Here is a 9464-nt window from a genome sequence, read left to right on the forward strand (position 1 = left end):
AACGTCAGACGATTGCTCCAACACCAAAAGTGCCACCTCTGAAAGTTTACTCGTGTACATGGTGGCAAAAGTCAGAGTCCTGATTGTCTAGGAAAGAACGGAGCCCCAGTGTTGCTGGGCTTGTAGATGCAGTGGCAAGAGCCACTGAGGGCTTTTCAGAGCTGGCACTTCTGGTGTGGGATCTATCGTGCAACGTTCATGATATATAAGAGTGTTTTCACTGGGCGGCCATAAGTGCACGGTGGTAAACGTTGAAGTGCTGGTGTTCTAGGAAATCTTGCAGTCCCAATATTTGTGAGCCTGTAGATGCTGTGGCAAGAGCCGGGCAGGAGAAGCAAGAGCTTTCAGAAATGTCACTTCTGGTGTGGGAGCAGTCTTCTGACGTTTGTGATTTTTAAGATTTTTTTCAAAAGGGACTGCTGAGTTGAGGTGATGGTAGACGTCGGAGTCCTGGTGTCCCAGGAAATGCCGGATCCCCAATGTTTGTGAGCCTGTAGATGTGGTGCCTAGAGCTGGTGAGAAGCAGCAAGACCTTCCAGAGCTGACACTTCTGGTGTGGGAGCAGCTGTCCGACATTCATCATTTTTAAGCTGTGGTTTAACACTAGGCGGACAGCTCGAGCTGGTGTTAAACGTCAGAGTCCTGGTGGTCTAGGAAATCCCGGAGCCCCAATGTTTCCTGGCCTGTAGATTTTTTTTACGCCTGTAGATCTTTACCACCCTGTCCTGGTGGTCTAGGAAAGCCCGGAGCCCCAGAGTTTGGAGCCTGTATGTGTGGTAGCAAGAGCCGGTGAGGAGCAGCAAGGGTATTCAGAGCTGGTCACCATGTAACAAAAGGTTCAGGATTTTTAAGACTTTTTCCCACTGAGCAGTAGGGACTGTTTCTCACTCCTTACAAATGAGTCCTTCGTCAGGAGAAGAAAAAAAAAACAGACTTCCTCTTCCATTAATTGTTTCTCTAAGCTATATGGGTACGTGACTGTGTATTCTTGTCCTGGTTCTGGCTAGGATAGAGTTAATATTTACCTGAGCTGGGTGGAGTACTGAAGCTGGTAGCCCCTATGGCTGGGATAGTTAACTAATTAGCTAACTGCTGGGGCTCAGTATATAAGTGAGGAGGGTGGTGAAGGGAGCCTCCTGCTACTTGGAAGAACCTAGGTGTGGAGATTTGTTGTAAGCCATTATACTATATTTGTATTGCATCACTGTTTTGTTTTCTTCTGTCATTACTGTTAAATTTACTTTTTGTTCAATCTCAACCCACGGGTTTGGTTTTTTTCCTGGTTTTCTTTTGTTTACCAAATCTCCCCCTGTTCTCTTGGAGGGTGGGGGGGGAGTGAGAGAGAGACTGCGTAGCCTGGTCCCGATCGGGGCTGAACTACAACAATTCTTTAAGTGCATACATATATAGTTGTGATTAACTTATTGTCCCCTATATCAATCCCCCCTTTTTATCACACTAAGTAAATTCTTTTACTTAAACAGTTTCCCTGAATGATATGAAGCATCATACATGGTTTTGTTTAGTGACAGGGGGGGCCTAAGGTGGTAGCTTCTGTAGGAAACTGCTAGAAGTCGCTCCCCTTTGTTCAGTGGACTCGGCCGGGCCTAGGGCGGACCCGCTGCTGGCCAAGGCCGAGCCAATTGGTAGCAGAATGTCCCGTGATAACACCTCTGTGATAACATATTTAAATAGGGGAAAACAGAAAAAAAAAAAAAAGGGAGAGATGTGAAGCAGCTGAGCGGGGGGCAGAGGCACAGAGGGGGAGGCGCAGGCCTTATGGGCCTTGCAGGCCTCACCCTCTGGCCTCTCGCCAAGCGGCTGACTGGGCCCGAATTGGTCCGGCCCGGCTGCAGGAAGTGGAGAGGAGAGGAGAAGTGAATAAGATGTAAACAGGATCCTGAGAGACATCTGCCAGCCTGTTGTGAGGAACGGCTGCAGACGCCAAGGTCAATTCAGAAGGAGGGGGAGGAGTAATGCGGCTCCTGGCCAAGATTCCCCTGCAGCCTGTGGTGACGACCATGGTGGAGCAGGTTGTCCCCCTGCAGCCCATGGAGGTCCACGGAGGAGCAGAGATCCACTTGGAGCCCATGAAGGATCCTGTACTGGGGGAGGTGGATGCCTGAAGGCAGCTGTGGCCCGTGGAGGGCCCGCTGGGACAGCCGTTCTGGAGAGACTGCACCCCGTGGAAGAGATGACCCATGCCGGAGCAGTTCCACGAAGGACTGTGGCGTACGGGTGGGACCCCACAACAGAGCAGGGGAGGAATGTGAGGAGTTCTTCCCCCAACCATGAAGCAGCGGTGTAAACGCGTGATGAACTGACCGCAATCCCCATTCCCTCTTCCCCCTCCTGTGCCGCTCGGGGGGGGAAGGTAGTAGAGATAATGTTAAGCTTGGGAAGAGGGAGGGGTGGGGGGGAGGTTATCTTGTTCTCTGTCTCATTATCCTGCTGTTTGTAGTAATAAATGAATAGTTTTCCCCAAGAGGAGTCTGTTTTGCCCGTGACGGTAACTTTAAGGATTTCTCCCTGTCCTTATCTCAAACCTCGAGCCGTTTTTCCTTACATTATCTCCCCCTGTTCTCTCGGAGGGTGGGAGGAGTGAGAGAGAGACTGCGTAGTCTGGTCCTGATCGGGGCTGAACTACGACAGTGTTACTTTCTTAAACATTCTCCAAACCCATAGGTACAGCACAATAGTTAATATTAATAAAATTCCTAAGCTAATCAATAAGATCACAACGGGGTGCACCATAGTATTAAGGATCCCTGTTGCCTCTGTCCCAGCCCCACTCATGCCCTGAGTACATTTCCATTTTGTGCATAACCACAGTGGCCAAGTTTAAGCCCGACCGTTTAAAAGGTGGTCCCATGCTTCCTGTAAACCCAAGGGAGGCGTGAGACCACGGCCATTTGGTGTCCTTTTGATTACAAGTTAGTGGTAAGATGCAGGAAAATATTGTAAGCCCAATCACAATTCCAATTAAACAATTGGTCATTTTAGGATTTAGTTGGTCTAGTGGATTAGTACAGCTACTTCTGTAGATAATGGACTGCCTTCGGTGACCTGCTAAAATGGGTTTTATATTTCCTATAATAAAATGACAAATAAGATATAAACTGCACCAATGACAGATTTGGGCGAGATTAGTTACTGGCCGGTCCTGGTTTCTTTGTCCGGTATCGTTTGCTGTGGTGTCCCTCCAGTTCACTACTGCACTGTTCCCGCCCTTATCCGTTCGAACGAGTTTAAGTCTCAAGTCTTCATTGTTGTCTGGAGTTACTTTCCACAAGGTTGCAGAGGCTCTCTTGATCCGAGTATGGTGTATCCAGGAGTTCTGTCCCTTTACCTTAATTGCCGTGTAGGTGGTGAGGAGGACTTGAAAAGGTCCGGCCCGCTGTGGTTCCAGAGTTTTTTCTGTAAGAGACTTAACATATACATAGTCCCCTGGTTGTATATCGTGAACAGGCCCATCCAGACCCCTACGACGTGTTCCCATTGCATGTTTTTCAATTCTTTTTAATTGTTTGTTTAGTGCCACCATATAGGAGGTCATTATTTCTTCACCAATTTGTGAAGACGTTCCCTTTTGTACCCCATAGGGTCGTCCATATAGAATTTCAAATGGACTAAGCCCTTCTCTTGCTCTTGGTCTGGTTCGTATTCGTATAAGAGCTAATGGTAAAGTTAGATTAGTTTCCTGACCCAACTTGACAATTGTTTGATTAGGTGATTCATTTTCTCCACCTGGCCACTTGATTGTGGTCGGTAAGAGGTATGTAATTGCCAATCTATCCCTAGATGGTGGCTAATTTCTTGTACTATTCTGGACACAAAATGTGGTCCTCTATCCGAGGACATTACTGCTGGGACTCCAAACCTAGGTACTATTTCCTGGAGCAGTATTTTGGTTACTTCCCAGGCTTTAGCAGTTCCGCACGGGAAAGCTTCTGGCCAGCCTGAAAAGGTATCCGTAAGTACTAATAAGTATCGATACCCCCCTTTTCTAGGGAGTTCTGAGAAATCAATCTGCCAACGTTGTCCCGGACCATTCCCCTTTCCGATTTTTTCAAGTTTCGGCCCTTTTACAACTTTAGGATTAGTCTGGAGACAAAGATCACATTGTTGAGTTACTTGTCTAACGGTAGTGTATAAGTTTTGCGCTATTATGTTCCTGATGAGATCTTTATATAGGGCTTCTGCCCCCCCTCCCCCCAGTGTCTTTTTCTATGTTCTTCTCGGACTACTGACCATATCATGTAGGAGGGAATTACTACCCTCCCGTGTGAGGGGTAGTAATTGGCCCACCCTTCCTCATTATATGACCCCTTTAGATCATTAGTAAGTTTGCCGACTTCCTTTGTGTATTCTGGTTTACCTTCTAGAAATACCTGTCCATCAGGTATTAGCGCACCCTCTACCTTGATTGTTTCTCTAGCTGCTTGTTTTGCTTCCCTATCTGCCAGCTCATTTCCTCTTTCCAATTCTGTGCTCACTTTCTGGTGTGCTTTAATATGCATAATTGCCACCTTTTTGGGAAGTTGGACTGCATTCAGGATTTTCAAAATCCCTTCTGCGTGTTTGATGGTTTTTCCATGAGAATTTAACAGTCCTCTTGCCTTCCATATTGCTCCATGGGCATGTACCACCCCAAAGGCATATTTAGGGTCAGTCCAAATGTTTACAGTCCTTCCCTGGGCTCTCTCCAGGGCTCAGGTAAGGGCTATGATCTCGGCCTTTTGGGCTGAGATGTCGGCTGATAGTGGCCTGGACTCTATCACTTTTTCAAAAGTGGTAACAGCATATCCGGAATGTCGCCTTCCATTTAACATATAGCTGCTTCCATCGGTGAACCAATGTTCGGCTCCATCGACAGGGACATCTTTAAGATCCGTTCGACTAGAATACATGGTTTCAATTGTTTCCAAGCAGTCATGACTCACCGGCTCCCCGATGTTCCCATCAAGGAATGAGGCCGGATTGATGATGTTTGTGGTCACGATTTCAACATCATCCTGTTCAACCATTATAGCTTGATATTTCAGGAACCTTTGTGGGGAAAGCCAGTGCCCTCCTTTTGCTTCAAGGACCGCAGATACAGTCTGGGAAACTAGGACAGTCATTTTCTGGCCTAGAGTGAACTTTCAGGCTTCTTGAATGTTTAGAATGACAGCTGCTACTGCTCTCAGACAGCTGGGCCACCGTCATAGTTCAGCCCCGATCGGGACCAGACTACACAGTCTCTCTCTCGCTCCGCCCACCCTCCGAGAGAATAGGAGGAGATGATATAAGAAAAACGGCTCGAGGTTTGAGATAAGGACGGGGAGAAATTTTTAAAGTTACCTTTACAGGCAAAACAGACTCGACTTGGGGAAAAACACTCATTTATTTCTAAAACTAGCAGGAGAATGAGACAGAGAACAAGATAACCTCCCCCCACCCCTCCCTCTTCCCGGGCTTAACATTATCTCTACTACCTTCCCCTCCCGAGCGGCACAGAGGGGGGAGTCGGGGGCGGGGGGGGGAATGGGGGTCGCAGTCAGTTCATCACATGCCTCTGTGTCATCGTCGGGGGAAGAACTCCTCGCATTCCTCCTCTGCTCCAGCGTGGGGTCCCTCCCACGGGCCACAGTCCTCCGTGAAACTGCTCCGGCGTGGGTCATCTCTTCCACGGGGTGCAGTCCCTCTAGAACAGCTGTCCCAGCGGGCCCTCCACGGGCCACAGTCTCCTTCAGGCCTCTACCTGTTCCGGCGTGGGGTCCTCCACAGGCTGCAGCTGGATCTCTGCCCCTCCGTGGACCTCCATGGGCTGCAGGGGGACAACCTGCTCCACCATGGTCATCACCACGAGTTGCAGAGGAATCTTGGCCAGGAGCCGCATTACTCCTCCCCCTCCTCCTTCACTGACCTTGGCGTCTGCAGCCGTTCCTCACAACAGGCTGGCAGATGCCTCTCAGGATCCTTTTTACATCTTATTCACTTCTCATCTCCTCTCCACTTCTTGCAGCCAGGCCGGGCCGAGTTGGGCCCAGTTGGCTGCCCGGCAGGAGGCCAGAGGGTGAGGCCTGCAAGGCCCACAAGGCTCGTGCTTCCCCCTCTCTGCCCCCCGCTCAGCTGCTTCACATCTCTCCCTTTTTTTTTTTTTCTGTTTTCCCCTATTTAAATACGCTATTGCAGAGGTGTTATCACGGGACATTCTGCTACCAATTGACTCGGCCTTGGCCAGCAGCGGGTCTGCTCTAGGCCCGGCCGAGTCCACTGAACAAAGGGGAGCGACTTCTAGCAGTTTCCTACAGAAGCTACCACCTTAGGCCCCCCCCCCCCCCCCCCCCCCCCCACTAACAAAACCAGAACAGCCACCCTTTCGCAGCGGCATCCAGCTGTTTGGAGAAGTATGCTACTGCCCATCTGTATGGTCCCAAATCTTGTGCCAATATTCCTAGTGCCATTCCTTGTTTTTCGTGGGAAAATAGAAAAAAATGGCTTACTCACATCAGGAAGTCCCAATGCTGATGCCGACATCAGGGCTTTCTTCAGCTGATGGAAGGCTCGATCTGACTCAGCATCCCACTGGAGACACTTTTGGTTAGCTGCTATCAGGGAATAGAGTGGCTTAACAAGCAGACCATAATCACATATCCAAAGTTGGCACCACCCCGTCATTCCTAAGAATGTCCGTAGTTCCTTTATAGTTTGTGGTCGGGGGGTTTGGCATATGGCCTCTTTCCGGGCTTGTCCTAGGATCCGTTGTCCGGCACTGATCTCGTACCCCAGGTACGTGACCTGGGGTTGTAACAACACCTGTGCCTTTTTCTTAGAAACCCGATATCCCTGTAGTCCCAGGAAATTTAACAGACTCACGGTCCAAATGACACAGGATTCTTTGGTTCTGGTTGCAATAAGAAGGTTGTCTACATATTGTAACACCTTCCCTTCTTCTGATGGTGGTTCCCATGATTCCAAGTCCTTTGCTAGCTGATTCCCCAAAATTGTGGGGCTATTTTTAAACCCCTGCGGCAACACCATCCATGTGAGCCGGGTCTTTCCACAACTTTTGGGATTTTCCCATTCGAAAGCAAAAATTTTCTGGCTGGCTTCATGGAGAGGGAGGCAAAAGAAAGCATCTTTTAAATCTAGGACCGTAAACCAAGCTAAATCAGGTTTTAGCATGGTTAATAGGGTATAGGGGTTAGCTACCACAGGTCCTCTGTTATTTTGTTGATGGCTCTTAAGTCTGAACTATCCTGTAGGACCCATCAGGTTTCCTAACTGGAAGTATAGGTGTATTGAATTCTGACTCACACTCTTTTAGTAGTCTTAGTTCTATGAACCGCTCTATGATAGGACAAATTCCTTCCCTATCTTCCCTTTTCAGTGGGTATTGTTTGATCCTTACGGCACTCTGTCCCTCCTTTAGTTTTACTATTATTGGTGGTGCGTTCCTTGCTCGTCCCGGTGTATCGGTTGCCCAGACTCCGGGATATACTTGGTCAACAATTCTTGCACCAATTTCTCCTGTTGCAGGGGTACTGACCAAGGATAGACTCATAATTTGAACGTATTGGTGATCATTTACCTCCAGAGTAACTTCCCCTTGCTTAAATTTGATTGTTGCTTCTAGTTGTTCTAATAAATCCCTACCAAGAAGGGCCTTTGGAGAATTTGGCATATACAGAAATGTATGGATCCCCCACTTGCTTCCCCAATTTGTATTTTAAGGGTCTGCAAAAGTAAGCCTCTTCAGTCTGGACTGTCGCACCTTTCACTGTAATATAATCCTTTTCCAGAGGCATCAAAGCTTGATTCAGAACAGAATAAGTCGCTCCCGTGTCGACTAAAAATTTGATTTCTTTTTGTTCTTCCCCTAACTTTATTTTTCTAAGAGGGCGGCTAGTCAATTTTCTTCATCCACGTGAGCTACCGTTTTCCCTTGCGCTCAGGGCACTTGTTCTTCCAGTCTCCGGTCTTTTTATATAGCGCACATTGATTCCTACCCAGAGGCGTCAGCCCACGCATTGGTTTAACTTTAAATTTCCGATCTTCATTTTTCTCTTCCCACAGCTAGTATTTTCTTCTGGTCTCGCCTGTAACTTTCCTCTCGATTGCTAAATATTCTCCGTGCTTCTTCTAATAACCTTTCTAAGGCTCTGTTTTCAGGAGGTCTTAGTTTTTGCAATTTGCGCCTAATATCCCGTTGTGATTGTCCCAAAAAGAAGGATATCAGTTGCTGTGCGCCTACCTCTGAATTCGGATCTAGAGATGTGTGCCGGCGCATTGCATCTCTTAGTCGGGCTAGGAACTCGACCGGCGTCTCAGAAGGACCCTGTCTGACTGCATATAACATTGCCCAACTTATTATTCTGGGAATTGCTTTTTCCATCCCTCTGAATATCCATTCCTGTAACCTTTCCATATCAGCAGAGCGGTTTAAATCCCATGTCGGGTCGAACAAGGGAAACCATTCTCTATAATTACCTCCCTTTATATCATACTGTTCCTTTGCAAGCTCTCCTGCTGTTTTTATAATTAGTTGTTTCTCAGTTTCAGTCAGGCAATCCAATAACAATTGTATGTCACGCCAGTCGGGATTGCGTTGTTTCACTATAAATTTAAAATTTTGTGCTATATTTATTGGATCATTTCGGTATTCTCGGGCAACCTCTTTCCATTCTTTCAGATCGGCGCCCGTGAATGGGATTTTTATCTTCACAGTTCCTCCGTCCAGATTTACGGCTTCTCGGAGCGGTGCCTGTAAGACAGTCTTCCGTCCAGTGCGTGAAGACACTGGGCTACTTGGAGCAGTAGTGGGGGGGCTCTTGTGTATCTTTCTGTGGAGGCAGGCATTTGACCTTCTTTAGAAATAGTTTGTGGGATGTCCCATTCGTCCGGGGGTGGATTGGGAGCCCCGGCAGAGCCCTGTCTCCCTATCCCATAAGATGGGTTGAATAAATCACCTAAGTCGGGCTCTTGTTCCTCGTTTAGTTTAGAACATCTCTGTCCAATACTACATGCGGAACAACTTTCATTTACGCTCTCTTCTATCTTCTCTTTCTACGGCTAGTACCATAGGATCCCAAGGGGGTACTAATCCGCAGTCTCTCTGCCACTCAGGTTTCTCCCGAAGGACAAAAAAAACATGGCTGCATATGATACTTCATCCCATTTTCCTTTTCTCCTTAGGAAAAACAATAGTTGCAGGAGAGTGTCATAATATAACAGTCCTCCCTCCTAAGGATATTTCACTTCAATCTCCATTTTCTATAGAGGCCACCACTGATTGCAATACCTAACCAATTTCTTTTTAACTTCGGTACCTCCTTGTCTTTGAGAAGAGCAGCAAGAGCTTTCCCTGCTGACACTTTTCACGTGGGAGATTGACCAGACATTTTAGTCGTTTTAGTGCCTTGTTTCTTCTGCGCAGTTTGGACAAAGATCATTGCGGCTTTCGCGGTTCGAGTTGTGCA

General features: G+C 47.7%; 1 long non-coding RNA gene across 1 annotated transcript in view; it reads right to left on the reverse strand.

Moving 5' to 3' along the window:
- The window catches only part of LOC147599723 (uncharacterized), a 344381-nt gene extending 338786 nt beyond the window's left edge, over window positions 1-5595 (reverse strand). The window contains exon 1 of the long non-coding RNA XR_015259312.1: window positions 5552-5595. This is a non-coding gene — a long non-coding RNA (uncharacterized LOC147599723). The remainder of the gene's footprint in view (window positions 1-5551) is intronic.
- Between the last annotated feature and the right edge of the window lie 3869 nt (window positions 5596-9464).

The sequence above is a fragment of the Chlamydotis macqueenii genome, chromosome 9 (genome assembly GCF_036417535.1).
Source record: "Chlamydotis macqueenii isolate bChlMac1 chromosome 9, bChlMac1.mat, whole genome shotgun sequence".
NCBI lineage: Eukaryota > Metazoa > Chordata > Aves > Otidiformes > Otididae > Chlamydotis > Chlamydotis macqueenii.